The sequence below is a fragment of the Gorilla gorilla genome, chromosome 12 (assembly GCF_029281585.2).
Source record: "Gorilla gorilla gorilla isolate KB3781 chromosome 12, NHGRI_mGorGor1-v2.1_pri, whole genome shotgun sequence".
NCBI classification, from domain to species: domain Eukaryota; kingdom Metazoa; phylum Chordata; class Mammalia; order Primates; family Hominidae; genus Gorilla; species Gorilla gorilla.
The window spans coordinates 113,854,171-113,881,334 of record NC_073236.2 but is presented as its reverse complement, the minus strand read 5'-3'; the positions used below and the strand labels follow the sequence as shown (position 1 = coordinate 113,881,334).

At 41.4% G+C, this 27,164-nt stretch overlaps 1 protein-coding gene across 1 annotated transcript in view; it reads left to right on the top strand.

Moving 5' to 3' along the window:
• RAB10 (RAB10, member RAS oncogene family) overlaps positions 1-27,164 on the top strand; it is a 103,874-nt gene that overhangs the window by 9,610 nt on the left and 67,100 nt on the right. The gene's annotated exons all lie outside the window — the stretch shown is intronic.

Here is a 27,164-nt window from a genome sequence, read left to right as displayed (position 1 = left end):
CTGATAATCATGCCACTGTACTCCAGCCTGGATGACAGAGCAAGACCCTGTCTCAAAACAAACAACAACAAAAAAGACTCAAACAGCTATTTGTACACCAGCATTCATAGTAGCATTATGCACGATAGCTGAAAGGTGGAAACAACTCACATGTTCATCAGTGGATAAATGGATAAACAAAATGTGGTATACACATAGAATGGAATATTATTCAGCCTTAAAAGGGAGGGAAATTCTAACATGCTACCACATGGATGCACCTTGAAAATAGTTTACTAAGTAAAATGAGTTGGACACAAAAGGACAAATAATGTGTGAGGTACCTATAGTAGACAGAGTTAGTGGAATAGTGGTTACTGGGGCCTGGGGGACAGAGTCATGGGGAGTTATTGCTTAATGATCACAAAGTTTTAGTTTGGGAGGATGAAAAAGTTCCAGAGAGGAATAGTGATGATAGTTGTATAACAGTGTGAATTAATTTAATGCCACTGAATTGTACACTTAAAAATGTTTGAAATGCATGAAAAGACAAATACTATGTGATTTCATTTATATGAATATGAGGCTATCTAAAGTCAAATTCATAGAAACAGAAATAATGGTGATTACCAGGGGCTGGGGAAGAGGGAAATAGGAAGTTGTTTAATGAGTATAAAACAACGCATTACAGTTTTGCAGAATGAAAAGGCTCTGGAGATCTGTTGCACAATGGTGTGATACACTTAACACCTACTGAACTGTACACATTAAAAATGGTTAAGATGGCAAATTTAATGTTATGTTTTAGAAAATGGTTTAAATGGTAAATGTTTTAGATATATTTTCCCCACCGCTCAACAAAACCCAAAAAACTAACACTCGACCCAGTTCTCTAAAAGAGCATTTGATCACAGATGGCCCCTCCTGTTCCAGGTGTTAGCTACTGTTAACCAGTGGTTGTGAATCAAGAGGATCCTTTATGGTACTTTCCCATGCTTTAATATCACTGGTCTGTACTTTCAGTTGTTGAAGGCAGATTTGTCTTTTTGTTGTCTGTATTTGCATAGACCTTCTTGGAATGTTAGAATCACAGAATGTTAGTGCAGGAATGAACCCTTAAATGAATTTTCAAAGTGGGAAAACTGAGACCGGTGAGGTGAAGTAACTTCCAGAAGGCCAAAAGGCCACATGGCTAATTAGTTTTTTTTTTTTGAGATAGAGTTTCACTTTTGTTCCTGAGGCTGGAGTGCAGTTGCGTCATCTTGGCTCACTGCAACCTCCACTTCCCGGGTTCAGATGATTCTCCTGCCTCAGCCTCCCGAGTAGCTGGGATTACAGGCATGAGCCACCACTCCTGGCTAATTTTTGTATTTTTAGCAGAGACAGGGTTTCGCCCTGTTGACCAGGCTGGTCTCAAACTCCTGACCTCAGGTGATCCACCTGCCTCGGCCTCCCAAAGTGCTGGGATTACAGGTGTGAGCCGTTGCGCCCCGCCAGGAGTTTTTATTAGAATCCACAGCCAATCTTACTCATAACCACATTGCTCATTCTGAGAATTTCATTGTTGTGTTTAAAAAAATCAATGATAGTTTTCCTGCTCATCAATTTCAATTTGAAAAGTAGAGTTGCTGTGGTTTTGTTTTTGTTTGTTTTTTTTTTTGGAGGGGCACGAATAGGTAAGTAACAAGTCTTAGAATAAAATATCAAGGATTTTGTTCGGGTTACTTGTCCTTTGCCATCTTAGCGCATAATAGAGAAGAGCCGATGATGTTTCTTTTCAAGAATTGTGGTGTATAATGACGCACAAGCACGGCAAAGGAAATACTGGTATTCTCGTTTTGTTTGCAAAAGGGAGAGGCTAATAGGAGAAATACTGGCAATCTCTTTCAACTTTTTTTTTTTTTTTTTTGAGACGGAGTCTCGTTCTGTCGCCCAGGCTGGAGTGCAGTGGCACAATCTCGGCTCACTGCAAGCTACACTTCCCGAGTTCACGCCATTCTCCTGCCTCAGCCTCCCGAGTAGCTGGGACTACAGGCGCCCGCCACTGCGCCCGGCTAATTTTTTGTATTTTTAGTAGAGGCGGGGTTTCACTGTGTTAGCCAGGATGGTCTCGATCTCCTTACCTCATGATCCACCCGCCTCTGCCTCCCAAAGTGCTGGGATTACAGGCGTGAGCCACCGCGCCCGGCCGTCTTTCAACTTTTAACAGTATAAGGTTGCCCAGGCAGAGCTGTGGTAGCAGTTGTGAAGAACGGAGGAGTAGGAGCTTGTTGAGTGTTGATTTACAAGTAAGAGACCATTATTTAGCACAAAATATAAATTGTATGATTAGCTGAAGAGATTTGCCTGGGAAAACTGTTTATTGAGATTGTTAAGTCATAAAGGAGGAGTTTCATTTTTATTTGATTTGATTTTTGTAGAGACAGGGTCTTGCTGTGTTGCCCAGACTGGATCAAATTCCTGGGCTCAAGCAGTCTTCCTGCCTCAGCCTCTAAAGCCACCAAGGCCAGCTTTTTAAAACTTTATTTTATATATAAAAAAGGAGTTTAAAGGAGTTACAAAGGATGTTGAGGTTAACAGGACATCTGAACCCAGAAGACTAAAAGTCTTGTAAAGGTCATAGAGGTGGGTCCTTCAAATAGATGAATAATTGAGGGTTTATGAAATTAGTTCATTAAATTTGGATTATAAGAAAAGGAATTTGAGGCCCGGTGCGGTGGCTCACGCCTGTAATCCCAGCACTTTGGGAGGCCAAGGCCGGCGGATCACCTGAGGTCGGGAGTTCGAGACCAGCCTGACCAACATGGAGAAACCCCGTTTCTACTAAAAATACAAAAATTAGCTGGGCATGGTGGCGCATGCCTGTAGTCCCAGCTACTCGGGAGGCTGAGGCAGGAGAATTGCTTGAATCTAGGAGGCAGGGGTTGTGATGAGCTGAGATCACGTCATTGCACTCCAGCCTAGGCAACAAGAGTGAAACTCCGTCTCAAAGAAAAAAAAAAAAAAGAAAAGGAATTTGAAAAGTTGATTAAAATGAAATTTTAGTGACGAAAACTCAGTCTTAAGGGAAATCTGAAATGAGAAAAACGTTTTTATTTGAAGACAGTGCAGTGTATTTTGGGTTGCAAGCATAAGTGATTGCTTGATGTTTATTCTTCTTTCCAGAGCTGAAAAATAATATTTTTGAGGAAAACAGCAACTATTAATGGAATGCTACATTTCTTTTTTCATTATTATTGTTTACTATTGATTAAAAAAAATTAATAGAGATGGGGTCTCGCCATGTTAGCCAGGCTGGTTTCGAACTCCTAGGCTCAATCAGTACTCCTGCCTCAGCCTCCCAGAGTGCTGGGATTTATAGGTGGGAGCCACCACCCCTGGCCTAGAATGCTGTGTTTCATATATGACCCAGAAACAGAGCTTCCAAGGTTTAAAACATTAGAAAATGGAAAAACCATTATTCTGGAGACCCAAAAAGTACATCATATCAAAATTAGAACAAAGGACAGTGTTGATTTGTTTCTTTCATATAATTAGCAATGCTTCTGTACAGACTTTTTTAAGTTGAAATTTTTATTAAGATAATTGTAATTTCTCATGCAGTTGTAAAAGATAATACAAAGGGATCTCTTGTATACTTTGCCCAGTTTCTTCCAATGGTAGCAGTTTCGGGAAACTTTTATAACATCACAACCAGAATATTGACATCTGGTGTAGTACACCAGCCTTATTAAAATTCCCCAGTTTTATTTTTATTCATTTGTGTGTATATTAAATTTGGTACAATTTTGTCACTCATAGGTTCATGTATCCACCACCATAGTCAATATACAACAGTTCCAAGGAACAAGGACCCTTTATGTTCTTTTGTAATTATAGCCTCCCGATATTTCTACACTCCAAACCTTGGTAACTATGAAACTGTCCTCCATTTCTAAAATTTTGTCATTTTACAAATGTTGTATAAATGGAATCATATAGAATGTAACCTTTTGGGATTGGCTCCCCCCCACCCCCCAACTCAGCATAATTCCCTGAAGATTAATCCAAGTTGTGTGTATCATTTGTTTTTTTTGTTTGTTTTTTGTTTTGTTTTGTTTTATTGAGACAGAGTCTTGTTCTGTCGCCTAGGCTGGAGTGCAGTGGCACGATCTCGGCTCACTGCAACCTCTGCCTCCCAGGTTCAAGTGATTCTCCTTGCCTCAGCCTCCTGAGTAGCTGGGATTACAGGCACCCACCACCATGCCCAGCTAATTTTTGTATTTTTAGTAGAGATGGGGTTTGACTACATTGGCCGGGCTGGTCTTGAACTCCTGACCTCAGGTGATCTGCCTCGCCTGCCTCGGCCTCCCAAAGTGTTGGGATTACAGGTGTGAGCCACCATGCCTGGCCTGTTTTTTTTTTGAGACAGAGTCTCACTTTGTTGCCCAGGCTGGAGTGCAGTTGCACAATCTTGGCTCACTGCAACCTCTGCCTCCTGCGTTCAAACGATTCTCCTGCCACAGCCTCCCAAGTAGCTGGGACTACAGGCGTGCACCACCACACCCAGCTAATTTTTTTGTATTTTTAGTGGAGATGAGGTTTCACCATGTTGACCAGACTGGTCTTGAACTCCTGACCTCAGGTGATCTGCCGGCCTCGGCCTTGGCCTACCAAAGTGTTGGGATTACAGGCGTGAGCCACCGTGCCGGACCCATTAGTTTTTTTTTTGTTTTTTTTTTTTAAATTGTTGAGTAGTATACTTCATGGTATGTACCAGTTTGTTTAATCTTTACCCATTGACTGACATCTGGGCTGATTCTAGTTTTTAGCTAATATGAATAAAGCTGCTAGGAATATTTTGTGTACAGGTTGTGTGATCATAAATTTTTGTTTCTTTGGAATAAACACCCAAAACTGCAATTGTTGGGTCACATAGTAATTGCATGTTTCGTTTTATAAGAAACTGCCAGACTGTTTCCAGAATGGCTATACCATTTTACACCCCCATCCTCAGCAGTGTATGAGTGCACTTTCTCTGCATCCTCACCAGCATTTGATAATGTTATCATACTATTTTGTACTTTAGTCATTCTGATAAGTGTGTAGTGATAATCTCATTGTGGTTTTTAATTTGCATTTTCCTGATTGCCAAAGGTGTTGAAAAGTCCTTTTATGTGCTTATTTGCCATCTTTGGAAAAATGTCTGTTCATGTGGTTGCCAATTTTCTAACTGGATTGTTTTTTAACTGTTGAGTTTAGAGAGTTCTTTGTACATTTAAAATTCTAGTCTTGACCAGGTGCAGTGGCTCACACCTGTAATCCCAGCACTTTGGGAGGCTTAGGTGGGTGAGTTGCTTGAGACTAGCTTGGGCAACATGACGAAACCCTGTCTCTACAAAAAAGAAAAAAATTAGCTGGATGTGTTGGTGTGCACCTGTAGTTTCAGCTATCTGAGAGACTGAGATGGGAGGATCAGCTGAGGCCAGGGAGGTTGAGGCTGCAGTGAGCTGTGATCACTCTAGCCTGGGCGACAGTGAGACTCTATCTCAATACAATAAAATAAAATTCTAGTCCTTTGTTGGATATGTGGTTTACAGATATTTTCTTCCAGTCTGTAGCTTGTCTTTTCATCCTCTTCACATGGGCTTTCACAGGGCAAACATTTGGAACTTTGATGCGGTCCAATTTATAAATCATGCTTTTGGACTTTCCTCTCTTTTTGTGGATCATGCTTTTGGTATTTAGGAACTCTGTCCATCATAGATCCCAAATATTTTCTCCTGTGTTTTCCTAAAAGTTTTATAGTTTTATATTTTACATGTGACCCTATTTTGAGTTATTTTTGTATATGGTGGGGGGTTTAGATTGAGGTCAACTTTTTTTTTTTGCTTGTGGAAGGGATGTCTGATTGCTCCCGTACCATTTATTTAATATGAAGGCCTTTTCCCCTCTCCTAATTTCATATAGTTAATCAGATGATGTAGGAGTTCTCAAGATTTCAGAGATTCTGTATGACCTGACAGGAATGAAAATTGACTTAGTGGTTGACTCTTGCCATAATTTACACTGCGCTTTCTGAAAGTTTTTTTTCCCTCTTTTTTTTTTTTTTTTTGAGATGGAGTTTAGCTCTTGTTGCCCAGGCTGGAGTGCAGTGGCACGATCTCTGCTCACTGCAACCTCCACCTTCTGGGTTCAAGCGATTCTCCTGCCTCAGCCTCCCAAGTAGCTGGGAGTACAGGCATGCACCACCACGCCTGGCTAATTTTTGTATTTTTAGTAGAGATGGGGTTTCACCATGTTGGCCAGGCTGGTCTCGAAATTCTGACCTCAGGTGATCCTCTTGCCTCAGTCTGGGATTACAGGCATAAGCCACTGTGCCTGGCCTAGATGAGAATTTTAACCTTTTATAATCTCATCCCACTCTCTGTTTCAGTTCTTTGTTAAAATGGTATGCAGTGGTTACATTACTATGCCTGTATAAATATTCCATTTAGTTAAGTAGCCTACTGTATTTCCTTTGTTCTGAAGTTAAAAATTCCTCTTTATTTGATTAATCTCCATCTTCCTATGTACTCCAGCAACCTCTCAGAATGAATTTCCACATAGCCAAACCACCAGATAATAATCTTTTGGTTTCTGTTGTTTTCCTGGACACCTCTCTGCTAGATACTTTCTCTGTCCTGCTTCAATAATGGACTGGTTATTAATTATGCCTGGTTGCACAATTAATGCCTTGGGAATTTCCTAAGGGTCTCTCCTCTATGCGATACCCTGTTTTTTTGCAATACCTTTCTTTGTTGGTTTACTGCCTTTGAGCATATCATCCTATCGTAGCTTTTTGCTAAAAGGGTACGTGGTAAAGGAAATTTTTTGAGGCTTTCCATGTTTGACAAAGTCTGAATTCTTCCCTTTTCACTCAGTTGAATGTTTGACAAGGCATAGAGTTCTAGGTTGAAAACAGTTTTCCCTTAGGACTTTGAAAACATTACTCCATTGTCTTCTAGTTGCTGACAGTTCTGATACCATTCTGATTCTTTATCCTTTATTTGTAGGATAATTATTTATTTATAGTAGCCTAGTTTATCTTCGGAATATTTCTAATTTTTTAAATTCTTAATAAAAAATTTCATAATTACGTACCTTGGTAGGTGGGTCTTTTTTATAAATCTGTTGTTCTGGGTACTGGGTGGGCCTTTCCAGGTCCTTCCAACTTTGTTAATTTGTTCTACTGCCTGGGAGATTCCTTTGACTTTATCTTTTTACTTTTATATTGAAGGTTTTCAGCTGTCATATTTTTAATTTCTGGTAGTTTTTTCTTGTCTATTCCTTAATTTTTTTTTTTGGAGACAGGGTTTCACTCTGTCACCCAGGTTTGTGACAGCCTTACTGCAGCCTCAACCTCCTGGGCCCAAGCAATCCTCCCACTTCAGCCTCCTGAGTGGTTGGGACCACGGGTGCATACCACCACACGTGGCTAATTTTTTCTCTTTTTTTTCTATACATGGGTCTCATTTTGTCTCCTGGGCTCAAGTGATTGTCCCACTTCAGCCTCCCAAAGTGCTGAGATTACAGGTGTGAGTCCTTGTCCCTGGTCCTTAAATTTTTTTGTTTGATTTTTCTTTTTAGAGACAGAGTCTTGCTCTGTCTCCCAGGCTAGAGTGCAGTGGCGTGATCAGGGCTCTCTGCAGCCTCAACCTCCCGGGCTCAAGAGATCTTCCTGGGTTCAAGTGATCTTCCCACCTCGGCCTCCTAAATAGCTAGGACTACAGGCATGTGCCGCTGCATCTGGTTAATTTTTAAATTTTTTGTAGAGACTGGGCCTCACTATGTTGTCCAGGCTGGTCTTAACTCCTGGGCTCAATTGATCCTCCTACCTTGGCCTCCCAGAGTGCTGGGATTTTAAGTGTGAGCCATCATGCCTGGCATAAATTTGTTTTTTAAAATTCTTGTTTTTTGAATATCCTATTTTCTCTTCTTGGAGGATAGCTTATTTGATGTTTTCTTCTATTTCTTACTTTCTCTTCCCTTCCTTCAAGTCCTCCCTTTTTGCCCCCTCCCCCTTGTTTTATTGTAAATTTTTTTTGGAAGCCTTCCTCAAATGATTGTTGATTTCAGACTGCACATTCATAATTAAGACTGAGTCATTAAAGGCCAGGCACGGTGGCTCACGCCTGTAATCCCTGCACTTTGGGAGGCCAAGGCGGGTGGATCACGAGGTCAAGAGATCGAGACCATCCTGACCAACATGGTGAAACACCGTTTCCACTAAAAAAAAAAAAAAAAAAAAGCCGGACGTGGTGGTGAGTGCCTATAGTCCCAGCTAGTCGGGAGGCTGAGGCAGGAGAATCACTTGAACCCAGGAGGCAGAGGTTGCAGTGAACCGAGATTGCGCCACTGCACTCTAGCCTGGGTGACAAAGCGAGACTCCGTCTCAAAAAAAAAAAAAAAGAGTTATTAAGGCCAGGTGAGGTGGCTCACGCCTGTAATCCCAGCACTTTGGGAGGCTGAGGCAGGCGGATCAGGAGGTCAGGAGTTCCAAGACCAGCCTGACCAACATGGTGAAACCCCGTCTCTACTAAAAATACAAAAATTAGCCGGGCATGGTGGCACGCACCTGTAATCCCAGCTACTCAGGAGGCTGAGTCAGGAGAATCACTTGAACCCGGGAGGCGGAGGTTGCAGTGAGCTGAGATCCCGCCACTGCATTCCAGCCTGGGCAACAGAGTGGGACTCAGTCTCAAAACAAAAAAACAAACAAAAAAAAAAACAAAAGTCATTAAAAAGATGTTTGCAGCAGGACGTGGTGACTTATGCCTGTAATCCTAGCACTTTGGGAGGCTGAGACAGGAGGATTGTTTGAGCCCAGGAGTTTGAGATCAGCCTAGGCAACATAGGGAGACCCCCGTCTCTACAAAAAATTAAAAAAAAAAAAAAGTAACTGATCATGGTGGTTCACGCCTGTAGTCCCAGCTACTTGGGAGGCAGACGTAGGTAGATTGCTTGAGCCTGGGAGGTTGAGGCTGTAGAGACCCATGATCACGCCACTATTCTCCAGCCTGGGCAACAGAGTGAGACGCATTCTCAAAGAAAAGATGTTTTCAAGGTCTAAACATGGGCAGGGCTTTTCACTGGTGGGCTCTGCTACAAGATGATGGAACCGTGGGCCAATTTTTTTTTTTTTTTCACTGAGAGAGATTCCAAGCATTAATGTTTGTTGGTCTTGTTTCTGGAGCCATTCTGTTTCTCCAGAGAAAGACTCAGATCACCTGCCTCGAATTTGGGGAGGAGAATGTAAGCTTGACTGCCTGCTTTCTTGAATCTGAGCAGCTAAAGGAACTTGGGTGGGCAGGTGTGGGGTTAACTTTAGTTTCATTGTACACATTTGTATTTAATCTTATTTTTTCAAATCTCCTATCTGTAGTCTCATTCCCATACTCCATTTAGCCTGGTGTTGCCGAGTGTATCTGTTGCAGATTTTCTAGAGAATGAGCCTTTAGACACCTGCCTGGTCTTGAGGGATGACAATATTGGTATGTGAGATGGAAGCTATGTGTTGGGTTGTCCTTATATACACCCCTCACTTTCTGCCTTGGTGTCTGATATCTCTTACTGCTAAACCCTCCCAAATGAATTGACTTGTTCCTCTTTGATGTCTTCAGTGGGCCTTGAAGTCATAAACTTGTTTTCATCTACTGTGGTTACAGTTGCAATGTCTATTCATTGAAATGGAGGAAAAGTTTATATTTCTTGTTTTCTCTATGTTGGTGTGACTTTGGAGAGAAGGGGTTAGAAAGATCTCTCTGCTGTCTCAACTGGAGGTTGAGGTAATTTTTGACTTCAAATGATTTTTGACTCCACTTTTTTAAAACTCGTAACATTAGTAGAGTTGGGGTGAATGATATTTTGCTATTGTTTTTGTAAATATCCAGTCCTCCTTCAAAATAATGAGATTTTTGTTATTTAGGATAGTGGAATGTAGTATTGAGTCCAAGTAGTTCCACCACTATCCAGATCAGTGACATTTAAAGGAGACAGCTTTAATTTAGATGTGTAATTTTTAGCTGATTTACTTGGGGGGAAATGGAGTATTTTTGCTTTTTGAACAAAGTAGAACTGTAGTCTTAAATTTCAATCTTATGCTCTTGATGGATACTATTTTATAGAATACTGAACAGCAAGTGATTCAGCAAATTCATAATCTATTAGAGGATTTCAGTGGGTCCTATATATCATAGCACTTGGCATTGAATAATAAGTTATCATTCTTGATTTTTTGCTGGTTTGAAACCTGGTAAATATTTGTGCTTACAAAGTGGGAGTATTGTTCATCTACCTCTTTATATATTCTTAGTCTTACGTAAATGCTTTTGCTTTCCTTAAATTAGATATTAATGGACAAGTGTATATTTCTTTTTTTTTATTTTTTGAGATGGAGTCTCACTCTTGTCACTCACGCTGGAGTGCAATGGCACAGTCTCGGCTCACTGCAACTTCTGCCTTCCAGGTTCAAGCGATTCTCCTGCCTCAGCCTCCTGAGTAGCTGGGATTACAGGCGTGTGCCACCACGCCCAGCTAATTTTTGTATTTTTAGTAGAGACAGGGTTTCATCATGTTGGCCAGGCTGGTCTAGATCCTCCTGCCTCAGCCTCCTTAAGTGCTGGGATTACAGGTGTGAGCCACCACACCCGGCTTCTTTTTCTTTTTTTTTTTTCCTTCTATTCTTTTTTTTTTTTTTCCTGTTTTTTTGAGCTGGAGTCTTGCTCTGTCGCCCAGGGTGGAGTGCAGTGGCGTGATCTCGGCTCACTGCAACCTCTGCCTCCCAGGTTCAAGCAATTCTCCTTCCTCAGCCTCCCAAGTAGCTGGAATTATAGGCGCCCACCGCCATGCCCAGCCAATTTTTTTTTTGTATTTTTAGTAGAGACAGGGTTTCACCATGTTGGCCAGGCTGGTCTCAAACTCCTGACCTCAGGTGATCCGCCCGTCTTGGCCTCCCAAAGTACCGGGATTACAGGCTTGAGCCACCGCGCCCGGCCTAATGTTTGTATTTTTAGTAGAGACGGGGTTTCACCATGTTGGCCAGGCTGGTCTGGAACTCTTGACCTCAGGTGATCCACCTGCCTCGGCCTCCCAACATGCTGGCATTATAGGCGTGAGCCACCACACCTGGCCGGATAGGGGTGTAATTCTAAAAAATCTAGTAGTTTCTTTTTGCATATTTTAGTGTGGGGATATATATTCAGCATAGTAAATAGGCAAGAGTGCTATGGAAGGTAAATATAATATCAGAATAGTTGTTCAAACATTAACTCTTCAAGAGATTAAGCATTTTTAAAACTTTTTCATTATTTTGAAAAATTTCTAACCTGCAGGAAAGTTAGAACACTCATTACGATGAATCCCCTTAGATCTTCCAGATTCACCAGTTGTCAGCATTTTGCTACATTTGTTTTTATATCTCTCAAGAGAGTTTATTTTGCTTGTGATGTAATGTCTGATTCAAGATAGATTAAATTAACCAAGTCTGATGGCACACGCTTGTAGTCCCAGCTACTTGGGAGGCTGAGGTGGGAGGGTTGCTTGAGCCCAGGAGGTGGAGGTTGCAGTGAGCTGAGATCACGTCACTGCACTGCAGCCTGGGTGACAGAGTGAGACCCCGCCTTAAAAAAAAAAAAAGATTAAAGATCTGCATTTTGAGATGAGCATAGTCTTTTTTTTTTTACGAACTAGAAAATTAAGTTATAATCCCCTGTGTTTGCCATTTATTGAAAAAAAAATTGAGGCTTTTAATATGTTAGGCACCCTCTACTAAGCACTAGGGATGCAATGGTGAGTAGTATACAGTTGGTGGCTGCTCTTGTCTAGTTTCAATTCTAGTGGAGGATTGTTAGAAGTGCACTAAAATCCAACTACTTTCTTATCATCTGAAGTTAGAATATGATTCTCAGTATCTTTGTTGCTCTTCTAAGACATTTTACATTGTGGGAAATACAGGCTTTGTGCCTTTTAAGTCACTATTTTTGTTTTTTGAGACAGTAGCTGGGATTACAGGCATGCGACACCACACTTGGCTTTTTTTTTTTTTTTTTTGGAGATTCTCACTCTTTCTCCCAGGCTGGAGAGCAGTAGTGTGATCTTGGCTCACTGCAACCTCTGCCTCCCGGGTTCAAGTGATTCTCTTGCTTCAGCCTCCTGAGTAGCTGGGACTACAGGTGCACACCACTGCACCCAGCTAATTTTTTGTATTTTTAGTAGAAACGGGGTTTCAACATGTTGTCCAGGCTGGTCTCAAACTCCTGACCTCAGGTGGTCTGCCTGCCTCAGCCTTCCAAAGTCCTGGAATTACAGGTGTGAGCCACCCTGCCCAGCCTAATTTTTGTGTTTGTAGTAGAGATGGTGTTTTGCAGTGTTGGCCAGGCTGGTCTCAAATTTCTGGCCTCAAGTGATCCACCTACCTTGGCCTCCCAAATGCTGGGATTACAGGTGTGAGCCACCATGCGCCTGGTCTGTGTTTTTCTGTTTTGTTTTCTTACCTTACATAGTTATTGTTGATGTACCTCCAGAAAGATGTAGAACTTTTTTTTTTTTTTTTTTTTTGAGACAGGGTCCCACTCTGTCACCCAGGATGAGCGCAGTGGCACAATCACAGCTCACTGCAGCCTCAAACTTCCAGGCTCAAGCGATCCTTCCACCTCAGCCTCCCAAGTAGCTGGGATGACAGGCACACACCACCATACCTGGATTAGTTTTTTTTAGTAGAGATGAGATCTCTCTATGTTGTCTAGGCTGGTCTCGAACTCTTGAACTCAAGGGATCCTCTTGCCTCAGCCTCCCAAAGTGTTGGGATTACAGGCGTGAGCCACCGTGTCTGGCCTTTCTTTTTCTCTTTTTTCCTTTTTTTGAGACGGAGTCTTGCTCTGTCGCCAGGCTAGAGTGCAGTGGCGTGATCTCGGCTCACTGCAACCTGCACCTCCCGGGTTCAGGCAATTCTCCTGCCTCAGCTTCCTCAGTAGCTGGAACTACAGGTGCGTGCCATCACACCCGGCTAATTTTTGTATTTTTAGTAGATATTGGGTTTCACCTTGTTGGCCAGTGTGGTCTCGATCTCCTGACCTCATGATCCACCCACCTTGGCCTCCCAAAGTGCTGGGATTACAGGTGTGAGTCACCGAGCCTGGCCCTTTGTTTTAAGATGTAGAATTTTAAACACTCGGTTTAGTAAGACTACATTTATCTAGAAATTAGTCTTTTATCAATCTCTGAGTACAATCCAGACTCAAAATAAACAAGATGTATTTTAATGTATTCCCTAAATTATTTATTTTTCTTGAGACAGATTCTAGGTCTGTCACCCTGGCTAGAGTGCAGTGGTGTGATCATAACTCACTGTAACCTTGAACTCTTGGGCTCAAGCAGTCTTACCCATTAGCCTCCTGAGTAGCTAGGACTGCAGATGCATGCCACCACACCCAGCTAGATTTTTTTGTTTTTTGTAGAGGCAGAGTTTTGCAATGTTGCCCAAGTTGGTCTTGAACTCCTGGCCTCAAGCGATCCTCGTGCCTCCTAAAGTGCTGGAATTACAGGTGTGAGCCACTGAGCCTGGCCCTAAAAACTGTGTGGTGCCAACTATGAAGGACTCTGTTTGATCTGACAATAAGCTTGTACTTTGCTATATAGAGGCGTCGTGAGTGGCAGCATTAGCTCTATGCCACGTATTTCTGGTACTGCCACTGGCTGGGCCAATTGGTGCCATTAACTTAGGGAATATGCAAGAAGGAGCAGATCTGAGAGGCATGATATTCCACCCTGTGACATGTGCTTGTAGGATATCTAAGTTAATGTGTCCAGTAGACATTTGTATGTTATGTCTGGGAGGTAAGGAGTAGAATCTAGTCTTGAGAAATAAAACTACTTGAAGTCATAGTGGCTTCAATGAGCATGGAGTGAGAAGACCTCCAAAAGCTAAGGAAGCTGGGCATGGTGGTGGGTGCCTGTAGTCCCAGCTACTGGGAGACTGGAGGCAGGAGGATTGCTTGAGCCCAGGAATTCGAGGTTGCATTGTGCACAGTTGCGCCTGTGAATAGCCATTGCATTCCAGCCTGGGCAACATAGACAGTCTCTAAAAAAAAAAAAAATTAAAAAATAAAAACTATAAGGAATACTAACATTTAAGGTGTAGACAGGATAGGAATCCAGCCAAGAAGTTAAGAAGCAGTGGCTAGAGTGGTTGGGGGGATGGTGTAGAGAAAAAGAACATGGATTAGTTAAAATTTGTTTTGTCCCTTGTTTGACTAAAGGCAAGTTTCTTTCATTCATTCATTCATTCATTCATTCATTCATTCATTCAGAGACGGGGTCTCACTCTTTCCCCAAGGCTGGAGTGCAGTGACGCGATCTCTGCTGACTGCAACCTTCACCTCCCGAGTTCAAGTGATTCTCTCACCTCTGCGTCCCCAGTAGCTGGGATTTACATGCAGGCGCAACCACACCCGGCTAATTTTTGTATTGTTAGTAGAGATGGGGTTTCACCATGTTGGCCAGTCTGGTCTCAAACTCCTGACCTCAAGGGATCCACCTGCCTTGGCCTCCCAAAGTGCTGGGATTACAGGCGTGAGCCACCATGCCCGGCCTAAAGGCTAGTTTTAAAGTCTCTCTGAACTTCTTTTTTAGATAGGGGCTGATAACCCCTACTTTGAAAAAATTGATTGAATTAAATGGAATGATGTGAAGTGTAGTACAGAGCCTGGACCATAGTAGATACTCAGATATTTGTTAAGAAGACTAAAAATCTTGGAGGTACCCTTGATGCCTCCTTCACTTGTATCTCACATTAGCAGATTCTTTTGGATTAACCTCCAGAATTTCCCTGCTTCTCATTATCTCCACTGCTACCAGCCTGGTCCATGACACCATCATGTTGCCTGGATTATTGTAAGTTCTTAGCTGGTCTCCTTGCTTTCTTTCTTGTCGTCTACAACCCCTTCTTGACAAGGGGGCACCTATAATGATTCATTTAAAGTTGAATTCATATATGTCACTCTTCTACTCCTCTGCTTAGAGCCTTTAGTGGCTTTCAATCTCAGAAAGAACATGTAAGGCTCCGTGTCCTTACATGATATCCTGATGCTTTTTTCTTTTCTTTTTTTTTAAATTGAGACAGGGTTTTGCTATGCTGCTCACTCTGGCCTGGAATTCCTGGGTGCAAGCAGTCCTCCCACCTCAGCCTCCTAAGTAGCTAGGATTACAGATGTATACCACTGTACTGTGCCCCGGCTAAATCTGATACCTCTTTGCTTTGAGCTTCAACTCCTTAGATTGTTTGTTTTGTTTACCCTGCAGCAATTCATCTTTGCTCTCTTTTGAACTTGCCAAGCACACTCCTGCCTCAGGACCTGTGCACTTGTTGTTCTCTGGCTGTAGCCACTCTGCCTAGGTACTTAACTTGCGTGGCATATTCTCTCATTTCTTCCAGGTTTCTGCTCAGATAGCATTTTGTCAATGAAGTCTTCCCTTTCTATCCTATAATAAAATAGCAACAGCTCCCCTCTTCCAGTTCAGATCTACCATTCTGCTTACCTGACTTCTACACAGTAATTAATATGACTTCTGATTAAGTTTTACTTGTTTTTTTAATTGGCCATCTCCTTTAGAATCTGAACTGCTGAGGGCAGGGATGTCTGCTCACCTCTATATCTCCCTAGGACAATGCCTGTACATTGTCAAATATTTGAAAGACAAAAATGATTTAATATCTGTTTCTAGTGATCTCTAAATCATAGACCACATTTAACAGTTCTGTATCTTAAATACAGTTCCTTGTATATAGTAGGTGCTTTATGAAAGTTGATGTTGCAGTGTGAAGTATTACACTAATTGCTTTACCAGTTTGGAAATCTGTACTTGATCATTACAGTGGACTCTTTATTTAGGAGCCCCAACAAACTTAAAGTTGGAGATGCAGTATATTTTTGTTTTGCTAATGCATTCATTCATTCGAATGTTTGAATAGTCCAGTATGTGCTAGATATTGGGGATATGGCAGCAAAGTTCTTGTCTTATGAAATTTTATTCTAGTGGGAGAGACAGATGTATCAAATAAACACAATGTACTAGAATATAACTTCTAACATTTAGTAGCATAAGCAAGCATACATTAGAATAACCCTTAGTTTAGGGATTTTGTTTTTTTAACCTAAATGCAAAATTTGAGAAGCACATGGTAAGTAAATATTTCAGAAATTTGTTGGGGTAAAAATTGTGAGTACTTTGGTATTAAAATTATAATCACTCAACAAATTAAAAATGGAATTACCATACGATGCAGCAATCCCACTTCCAAGTATATATCCCAAAGAACTGAAAGCAAGGTTTTGAGATCTTTGCATACCCATGTTATAACAGTGCTATTCACAATAGCCAAGAGGTGGAGACAACTTAACTGTCCATTGGTGATTATCAGGAGCTGGGGGAGGGAAGGGATGAAGGGGAGTTGTTTAATGGGTATGGAGTTTCATTTCTGCAAGATGAAAAAGTTCTGGAGATATGTTTCACAACACTGAAAATTGCTACTGAACTGTACACTTAAAAATTGTTAGTGGTAAGTTTTAATAGCTTTGATGTGTTTTAAATTATGTGTTTTTTTTTACCACAATAAAAATATTAAAAGATTGTCATAACTAGGTTGGGATTGCATAGCATAGTTCAGGCCATACCATCGTGGTCATGTTCTAAGAACACATAATAATAGCTAGAAGTGGAGGTAGAAGCAGATTACTTATAATGCCAGTCTTTTAAAATCCTCCTTAATTGGCAAGAGTTTGAAGAAGCTTGTTTGGATTTAGAATTTGTGAATTCGTGTGAATGCCATGAATTCTCTAATATGGAGGGGGAAGAGAAGGAAATTATTGAACAACTGCTGTGTGCCTGGCACTGTGTGAAGTGCGTTTATATCTATTACTTTCATTTTGTTCTCACAGTAGTTCTTTTTTGTTTTTTTGTTTGTTTGTGTGTTTTTTCAGACGGAGTCTCGCTCTGTTGCCCAGGCTGGAGTGCAGTGGCACGATCTCGGCTCACTGCAAGCTCTGCCTCCCAGGTTCACGCCATTCTTCTGCCTCAGCCTCCCGAGTAGCTGGGACTACAGGCGCTCACCACCACATCTGGCTAATTTTTTGTATTTTTAGTAGAGATGGGGTTTCACCGTGTTAGCCAGGTCTCGATCTCCTGACCTCGTGATCTGCCCGCCTCGGCCTCCCAAAGTGCTGGGATTATAGGCATGAGCCAACGCGCCCGGCCTGTTCTCACAGTAGTTCTCTGAGGAAAATTGTATATCCTTATTTCGCCAGTGAGAAAATTTTGGATTAGAAACATTAGGTAATTTATCAAAGAAGGTTATGTAGCTAATAGTAAGTGGTAGAACTAGAATTGCTAATCCAGGTCTGTCAGACTCCAGAAACCATATTCTTTCTATCACATTATGCCAGAGAAGCTGGAAATAGATATTTTCTTTTAAAAAAGTAAAACTTACTAGTTACAAAAACACAACAATAAAAAATCTGCTGGCCCGACTTAAATGTCTTTCAAGATGGCTACAGAGCTTCCATTTTGCTACTTGAAAAAAACTTCGTTGAAAAATAGCTTCTAGATGAGTGATTTCTTCAGTTACATATAATTTTGGGAGTGGTTATAGACAGACTAGATGTAGTTTCTTTATATACAATAACTTGATTTGCTTCTTTAAAAATATAGGTTGAAATAGCTGATACTCAGTTGAAATTTTTTTTTTTCCATTTATCTCTCTCTCTTTTTTTTTTTTTTTTTTGTTTGTTTTTTGAGACAGGGTCTGGCTCTGTCACCTGGGCTGGATTGCAGTGGTGCCATCTCAGCTCACTGCAACCTCTGCCTCCCGGGCTCAAGCTGTCCTCCCACCTCAGTGCCCCCGAGTGGCTTGGACCACAGGTGCACACCACCAGGCCCGGCTAATTTTTTGTGATTTTTATAGAGACGGGATTTTGCCATGTTGTCCAGGCTGGTGTTGAACTCCTGAGCTCAATTGATTTGCCCACCTATGCCTTGCAAAGTGCTGGGATTACATGTGTGAGCCACTGTGCCCAGCCCTGTTTTCTTTTGAGAGACAGGGTCTTGCCCTGTCACCCAGACTAGAGAACGTGGCACAGTAATAGGCCACCACAGCCGTGTTGGCTGCCCATGTAGCTAATATTACAGGTGCATGCCACCATGCCTGACTAATTAAAAAAATTTTTTTTTTGGTAGAGACAGGGTCTTGTTAGGTTTCCCAGGCTGGTCTCGAACTCCTACCTTCCATTAATCCTCCTGCCTTGGCCTCCCAAAGGGCGGTGATTATAGGTGTGAGTCATTGTCCCCAGTCTTATTTTTCTTGCTTAACGGTAATTTTAAGCAGTCATCTCTCTTCACTTCATATCTGCTCCCCACCCCGCCCCCCCCTTGTTTTTGAGACATAATGTCATGCTGTCACTCAGGCTGGAGTACAGTGCTATGATTTCGGGTCACTGCAGCCTTGACCTCCTGGGCTCAAGTGCTCCTTCTGCCTCAGCCTCCCATGTAGCTGGCTAATTTTTTTTTATACAGGCAGGGCCTCACTTTGTTGCCCAGGCTAAACATCATATGCTTTTAAAGGAACCTGCTGAAACAGCAAAGTCTCTTACCATGAACAGTTGATGGTTCTAGGAGCTTGGGGAAAAGGGGTGGAGTTGGGGTTTCTGTATGTGATGTCTTTTTTGGTTCAGAATAAATTTTTTTTGTGTGTGGTAAGTTACTATAGTAAGGGTAATTTCCCATAATAGGCAATAATATATACATCTGTTTTTGTTGGAATTATATTTATTTAAACTTAAATTTTAAAAAGTAGTGCCTGTTAGTTTAAAAACATAGTAATAGATTGTATAGCATAGAAAGTATAAATACTATAATCCTTCATTGCAGCCCATCCTCTGCTCCATAGCCTTAGTGTAATTTTGGTGGCAATACTTTCTCCAGCGGATCTATGTATTATGATGCTTTTATTTGGAAGTGATAGCCCATCCCCTCCTCCCCAAACAAACAAAACTACAAAAGTGCTGCTGGGCATGGTGGCTCATGCCTGTAATCCCAGCACTTTGGGAGACTGAGGCCGGCAGATCATTTGAGGCCAGGAGTTTGAGACCAGCATGGTCAACCTGGTCAACCCCAACGCTACTAAAAATACATAAAATAAGCTGGACCTGGTGGCGCATACCTGTAATCTCAGCTACTCGGGAGGCTGAGGCACGAGAATTGCTTGAACCACGGAGGTGGGGGTTGCAGTGAGCTGAGATCATGCCACTCCACTCCAGCCTGGGCAATAGAGCGAGACTCTGTCTCAAAAATAAATAAATAAATAAATAAATAAATAAATAAATAAATAAAGGAAAGGAAAAAAACCCTTCAAACTGGCTTAAACAACAACAAAAAGTTTAAAGAACTTTAACCTTCTAAAGAATTGCCACTTCTAGGGTTAGTTTGTTGAGCAGCCTCAAGAATCTAAGTTATCTTGGCCAGGTGTGGTGGCTCATGCCTGTAATTCCAGCACTTCGGGAGGTTGTGGCGGGTGGATCACCTGAGGTCAGGAGTTCGAGACCAGCCTGGCCAACGTGGTGAAACCCCGTCTCTATTAAAAATACAAAAATTAGCCGGGCATGGTGGCAGGCGCCTATAATCCCGGCTGCTCGGGAGGCTGAGGCAGGAGGATGGCTTGAATGCGGGAGGCAGGGGTTGCCGTGAGCCGACATCACACCATTGCACTCCACCTTGGGTGACAAGAGTGAAACTCCATCTCAAAAAAAAAAAAAAAAAAGAATCAGGAATCTAGTTCTCTTTAAAATCTAATGGTCAGTCTATTAGACTGTCCTCCTCAGGCTTGCTTTCTTGTGTAGATAGCCTTGGCAGTTTTAGACTCCAGTCATGTTGGACGGATCGTCTGGGAGAAGAGGGACCATCTGTTCCTTATGTCCCTTTTCCCTTTCAGCTTTTTATTTTGAAAAGTTTTATACCTACTGATACTCTGGAAAAATTGTGCAATTGAACATATACCCTTCATGTAGATTTTCTCATTACCATTTTATTACATTTGCTCACTCACATTCTTTGTGTGATTTTTTTTTTTTTTGCTAGACCATTTGAAAATTTGAAAAGTAAGCTACAGATGTTTTGACACTTCATCTCTAAATACTTTAGCATGTACCTCTTCAAAACAAGAACATTGTCTTACATAAGCACAGTATCATTACATGCAAGAAGTTTAATATTAGTAAATAATATATACTTTATAATCTTTATTCAAGCTTCCTCAGCTTTTTTGCATTTTGGCAAGTGGTGGTTCTGGTAAGATGTCTAGAGTTCAATTCAGGATCATGCATTGAATTTAATTGCCTTGTCTCTTTATATTCCTTAATCTAGAACAGATCCAGTCATTACATTGACATTTTTGGACGAGTCTTAATAGAATGTTTCACATTTTGTTTTCTCACCATTTTTTTTGGAGAGACAAGAGTCTCACTCTGTCGCCCAGGCTGGAGTGCAGTGGCGTGACCTCAGCTCGCTGCAACCTCTGCCTCCCGGGTTCAAATGAGTCTCCTGCTTCAGCTGCCCAAGCAGCTGGGACTACAGGCGTGTGCCATTATGCCTAGCTAATTTTTGTAATTTTTAGTAGATAATGGGATTTCACTATGTATTGGCCAGGTTGGTGTCGAACTCCTGACCACAGCTGATCTGCCCGCCTTGGCGGTAATGTCTTTCTCAATTCATCCAGTAGGAGCTGCTTAATGTCCTTTTGTTCTATTTTTGGAGATAATAAATTTGAGCTTTTTGGTAGGATATAGCCTGCCATATTTCTTCATTGAAAGTACTCTTCCCCTTTGTAATTAATAAATAATAATGAGGTCCAAATCCTGTGATAAAGCCAAGGATGTATAAGCACGGAAGCTTTTGCTTTGGTGATTACAGACGTTTATTTTTGCTTTAATGAATACAACTGTTCTTGAAAATAGTTTTTGTAGAGTGTTTGTTTTTGTATTTTGAGATGGGGTCTCATTCTGCCACCCAGGCTGGGATGCATTTCTGCTCATTGCAACCTCCACTTCTGGGCTCAAGCAATCCTCCCACTCAGCCTCCTGAGTAGCTGGGACTACAGGGGTGTGCCACCATGCCTGGCTAATTTTTTGGGGGAAAAAAAATTTTATTTTTCATTTTTTGTAGAGATGGGGTGCACACCATGTTGCCCAGGGTGGTCTCAAACTTCTGAGCTCAAGTGAACCGCCTGCTTTGGCCTCCCAAAATGCTGGGGTTACAGTGCTGGGAGCCACTGTGCACAGCCTGAAAATAGTTTTTAAATAGGTAAAAATGAACAAATTATTCAACAGATGAACAAATATTTCAACAAATTATGTAATCATTTTAACACCCTCTTTCTCTTTCAAGAATGTTTCAATTTGGGCTGGGTGTGGTGGCTCATGCCTGTAATCCCAGCACTTTGGGAGGCTGAAGTGGGAGGATCTCTTGAAGCCAGGAGTCGGAGACCAGTGCAGTCAACCTAGCAAGACTCCTGTCTCCACACATGTGCGCACACACTCACTGTCTTAGCTGGGTATGGTGGTGTGTACCTGTAGTCCCAGCCACTCAGGAGGCTGAGGCAGGAGGATCACTTCAGCCCAGGAGTTCGAGGCTGCAGTGAGCTCTGATCGCGCCACTGCAGGCTCTGTAGCCTGGGTGACAGAGCAAGACGCTGGCTCTTTCAAAGAGTGTTTCAGTTTGGATAATAAGTCACATGGTCATTCCAGCCATTAGGCATTCTCAGTTTTTCATTGTGCCCATAGTGAGTATTCAGTGTGTTTGTTGACTGACCAAACAGCAGTGCTTGTTAAAAACATGACTCTAAGAAGAAAGAAAAAAAGAAAAAGAAAAAAAACCATGACCCAGGTAGAATCATTCTTTGTGCATTTTCATGTGCCTTTATTAGCTGTATCTCTAATGCCATGTTCCTTGTGTTTTTCTGGATTGTCTTCTCCACTATGGCTATATATATTTAATATAATTTTTTACAGCCCTCTAAGTTGTATTTTATGGTTGATAAGTTGGAAATGGTCAACACTTTCATTTGGCACTTCCCTGTTTGCAAGCTTTTGTTTTCAACAACTAGAATTTGCCAAAGACTTCAAAACCTGAAGTTTTTTTTTTTGTGGCACTTCAGTTTATTGAATACTTTGATTGAATATTTCCAACTGATTAGAAAATATTTAATGATTTTAAAAAACATTCAACCAAAAATCAGAAGACTCATTTATAAAACTTGATACCATTGTAGGACACTTAAGTTGATTTATGAAGTAGTTCTTCAAAGGCTCAAACATTTCCAAAAATATCATTGACATGTAACAGAAATCACATGCTGTCATTTATATGTATTTAATATGTAAATTGTCATCTTGATCACAGATTTTATAGTTCAGTTACTATGTATATTTGTACATTTCCACATCTACAGCGTATCTTTCAGTTGGTAAAATATTATAGTCTTTTTGCATATAGCTTTGAGTAATGTATACTCCATAATCATTTCAAGTATATTTTTTGTTTTACCCTTTTTTTGTTTTAGCTTAGTGGGAATATTGTTTTTACCATGACAGTCTACTTAACCAATATTTGTATTCTCATCATCACTAAAACAAAAATTTTATCTTCAGTGTTACATGTTTTTAAACAATTCACAACATACACAGTAATATGAGATGTTTTACTTTGAACAGAGTTAACTTTCAAAAGCTTTATTTTGATTCCATGAATTGGATGAAAGAAATCAAGCAGTTAATGTGATGATGGTTTTTCTACGGAAGAGGTCTCATGATAGTGATAAACTTGGATCAGTTGTCTCTGGGAATTTCTGCTAGTGAAGCCAACATGAACAATTACTGATTTTTTTTTTCCAGTGGACAAGAAAACTTGGAATTGAAAAAAAAAGATTAATTTAGAAGAACAGTCATTAGATCTAATTACAAGTTATGTTTCACAGAATGTTTTGTAAAGGCATCTTTTACAGCTGCATGTATTGTCATTTTCAGACACAATTTTACAATAACTGCTTATTGCCTTTGAATGAAATGTTGATTGTATTAGTCTGTTCTCATGCTGCTATGAAGAAATACCAGAGACTGGGTAATTTATAAAGAAAAGAGGTTTGATTGACTCACAGTTCCACATGGCTGGGGAGGCCTCAGGAAACTTACAGTCATGGTGGAAGGCAGGGCGGCAGGAGAGAGAATGACAGACGAGCGAAGCCCCTTACAAAACCATCAGATCTTGTGAGAACTCGCTATCATGAGAACAGCATGGAGGTAACCACCCCTGTGTTTCAATTACCTCCCACTGGGTCCTTCCCATGACACTTGGGGATTATGGGAACTACAGTTCAAGATGACATTTGGGTGGGGACACAGCAAAACCATACCATCAATTTTTTTTTTTTTTTTTTTTTTTTTTTGAGACAGAGTCTCACTCTGTCACCCAGGCTGAAGTGCAGTGGCACAATCTCGGCTCACTGCAGCCTCCAGCTCCCAGGTTCAAGTGATTCTTCTGCCTCAGCCTCTTGAGTAGCTGGGACTACAGGCACACGCCACCACGCCAGGCTAATTTTTGTATTTTAGTAGAGATGGGGTTTATCCACGTTGGCCAGGCTGGTCTCCAACTCCTGACCTCAAGTGATCCACCTGCCTCAGCCTCCCAAAGTGCTGGGATTATAGGTGTGAGCCACCATGCCGCTCTAATTTTTGTATTTTTTGTAGAGACGGGGTCTCCCTATGTTGCCCAAGCAGGTCTCAAACTCCTGGGCTCAAGTGATCCTCCTGCCTCAGCCTCCCAAAGTGCTGGGATTATAGGTGTGAGCCACCATGCCGCTCTAATTTTTGTATTTTTTGTAGAGACGGGGTCTCCCTATGTTGCCCAAGCAGGTCTCAAACTCCTGGGCTCAAGTGATCCTCCTGCCATGGCCTTCCAAAGTGCTGGGTTTACAAGTGTGGACCACCTCACCTAGCCAAATGTTGATGCTTCTTCAGATTTGCTGCTTGAAGTCATTGTTACCACTTTAAATATATACTTGAGTGCGTTGCTATCTAAAGGGCTTATTTCAAAATACATAGATTAGTTGTAGATATACACTGTGTAACAATGAAAAGGTCATTGTAGCAAAAGGGTTTTATACTGTATCTGCATACTCTATGAAAGGACCACTCATACACATTTCTTATGTATATATTTTTTCCATGTTTCCTACTGATCTCACTGACAGTATTTTGATGGCTTCTTGTTGGCTGAGGAACTGGCCATGGCACAGATGATGGATGGGGGCAACAGCCTTGAATATTCTCCTTCCAGCAACTGTCAAGACCTGAAGGAGGGAGTTAGCTGACTGTTACCATACTTGATATTGACTTGGTGTCCTAAAAAGGAAAATGTCAATTGTTTCAAATTTGTAAAGGGTTAAGAAAAGAGGCAGACTACCACTAGTCATCTTGTTAGATTTAATCATGTGTTAAAATGTGATAGCTGTTTACAATGCACATCTCACATGACTACTGTGTAAGACCTTGTCAGAAGTTAGAAACACCAATTCAATGTCTGTGAAACCATCAATACTTATTTTGATGCAACTTTGTTAAAAATGTAAAGTCGAAGACAGTAGATTTGTACACGATGTTTGGAAACACCAATCATAAATGAAGACTTGAGGTCAAACAGACTTATGGTCACCATACTTGCAGCAGAATTTGCTGGGGGGGTGATATATGTTCATCAAGTAAACAGAAACATCAAACCAGAGTAGTTCTCTAGTTAGTGAAATGAGAATAAACAGGTTATTAATTAATCTATTTCAGAGGATGGTCAGGTGGCCTAGAGAATGCTGTCCTGGGGAAATGACGTTTATACTGCTACATGAGATATGATTAGAAGTTAGGTAGAAGAACATCATTCCAGGCAGAGGAAGTGGGCACAAAAAGGTCCTTAGTAAAGGAGCTTTTTGAGTTCAAAGAACTGAAAGATGATGTGTGTTGCAAATGTGACTTGTGAGGCTAGCAGAAGCAATAGATGTTGAAGAGGTGGGTTTGAGCCAGATTGTGCAGAGCCTGGTAGTCCTTGCTAAGGATTCGAATTCCATGGAAGGTTTGAGCAGGGATGTGACATGGTTAGATTCAATTTTTAAAAGATGGTTGGCCCAGAAAATGTGCAAAATGGATTGGAGTTGGAATTTTCTAATTAAAGACTTATCAAAGATGTATTTAAACTCTTACTGTATATTATTTAATCTTTAAGGATTATGAGCGATTATATGTGAAAATACCTGTCAGTGACTGTGACAGTGAGCCTTTAATTTTTTTTTTTGAGGTGATCTTTTTAGTGCCAAATACATCAGACAATCCTGAGCCAAGAGACAGAGTTCTAATCATAGTTAATTTGGTTTGTGAGCTTGAGCAAGTCATTTAAACTCTGAGCCTCTTTCTTTATCTGTAAATTGGGCATGTTTGAGAAACGTATGCTTAACTTTAATTCTGTTAATTGCTTAACTCTGGTTAACATATGGACTGGGTCTTGCTGAGTCATTTCCTCAGACATTGTGGGCAAGGCTTAAAACCAGCTAAGCAAACTTAGTGACGACACATTTTACCTCTTCTGTAGAAGTCAGATGAAAGAGATGTTTCAAAAATGTTTCATTTATTGTTTTCATGCAGATTATCTCTTCGTGGGGGAGAGAATACAGTACACATAGCTCAGGAACTACTGATGCACTGCCTTCCATTTTAGTGGCAGTTTGAATTTAAGAATTTCTAGTTTGTCTTAAGCTTTTCTGTAATCTCTCACATATATATTCTTAATTTCAACTGATAATTTCTTTCTTAATGTCTAATATAGCCTATTTGCCCTCTGAACAGCATTGAGATGCTTTGAAATTTTAATGCCCAAAAAGTTGGCTTTGGTAAGGTGGTTTTCATTTCTGCAGTAGAACCATGGTTGAGGCTAATGGTCCCATCAGCATTAGCAGGCCTTTGGCTAGTTGCACAGTAAACTGCATGTTTCCCACTAGTAAAAGAGATAACCCCAACAGTTTTAGGATTAATGCTGAGTCGTAGTGTTCTTTGAGATTTACAGATTTTTTTTCTATAATTTAAACTTTTTGAGACATATCTTGAGGATAATAGAAGGGCATTTAAAAAAACTTCAACTGGCTGGGCTTGGTGGCTCACACCTGTAATCCCAGCACTTTGGGAGGATCACAAGGTCAGGAGTTTGAGACCAGCCTGGCCAATATGGTGAAACCCTGTCTCTACTAAAAATACAAAAATTAGTTGGGCATGGTGGTGGGCGCCTGTAATCCCAGCAACTTGGGAGGCTGAGGCAGGAGAATCACTTGAACCCAGGAGGCGGAGGTTGCAGTGAGCCCAGATCGCACCACTGCACTCCAGTCTGGGCGACAGAGCGAGACTCTGCCCCCCTACCCCCCCCAAAAAAAAAGAAAAAAGGAAAAACAACTACTCAGATACTTTTTTTTTTGAGATGGGGGTCTCACTCTGTTGCCCCGGCTGGAGAGCAGTGGCATGATCTCATCTCACTGCAACCTTCACCTCTCAGGTTTAAGTGATTCTTCTGCCTCAGCCTCCCAAGTAGCTGGGACTACAGGCACGTGCCACCATGCCCCACTAATTTTTGTGTTTTTAGTAGAGATGAGGTTTTGCCATGGTTGGCCAGGCTGCTCTCGAGCTCCTGACCTCAAGTGATCTGCCCTCCTCGGCTTCCCAAAGTGCTGGGATTACACTTTGGGAATCCCACGCGATGGCGTGAGCCATCGCACCTGGCCTCCGATACTTTTGACAATAATCTTGGTTTGGGGGAGCTGTGTGTGTGTCAGTCTTAGATTTATATTCACTCTGCATTGTGTGTTATATTGAGCTATAATGGATGTGCAGCTACACGAATTCTTCTAGAGATCCTTGGACTTGAAGTTGTGCGTCCTTGGCTTTATCACAGGATGTGGCCTTCTTGGCCTCGGTTTTTCAGAGTAGAGAATTTGCTTTTGGCTCTTCTAGGACGTGTGCAGATGAGAACTTGCTACAGGCAGATAGGCTTGAGAGCTCAAAAGGAAATGGTGGGAAAAGACTAGATTAAATCAA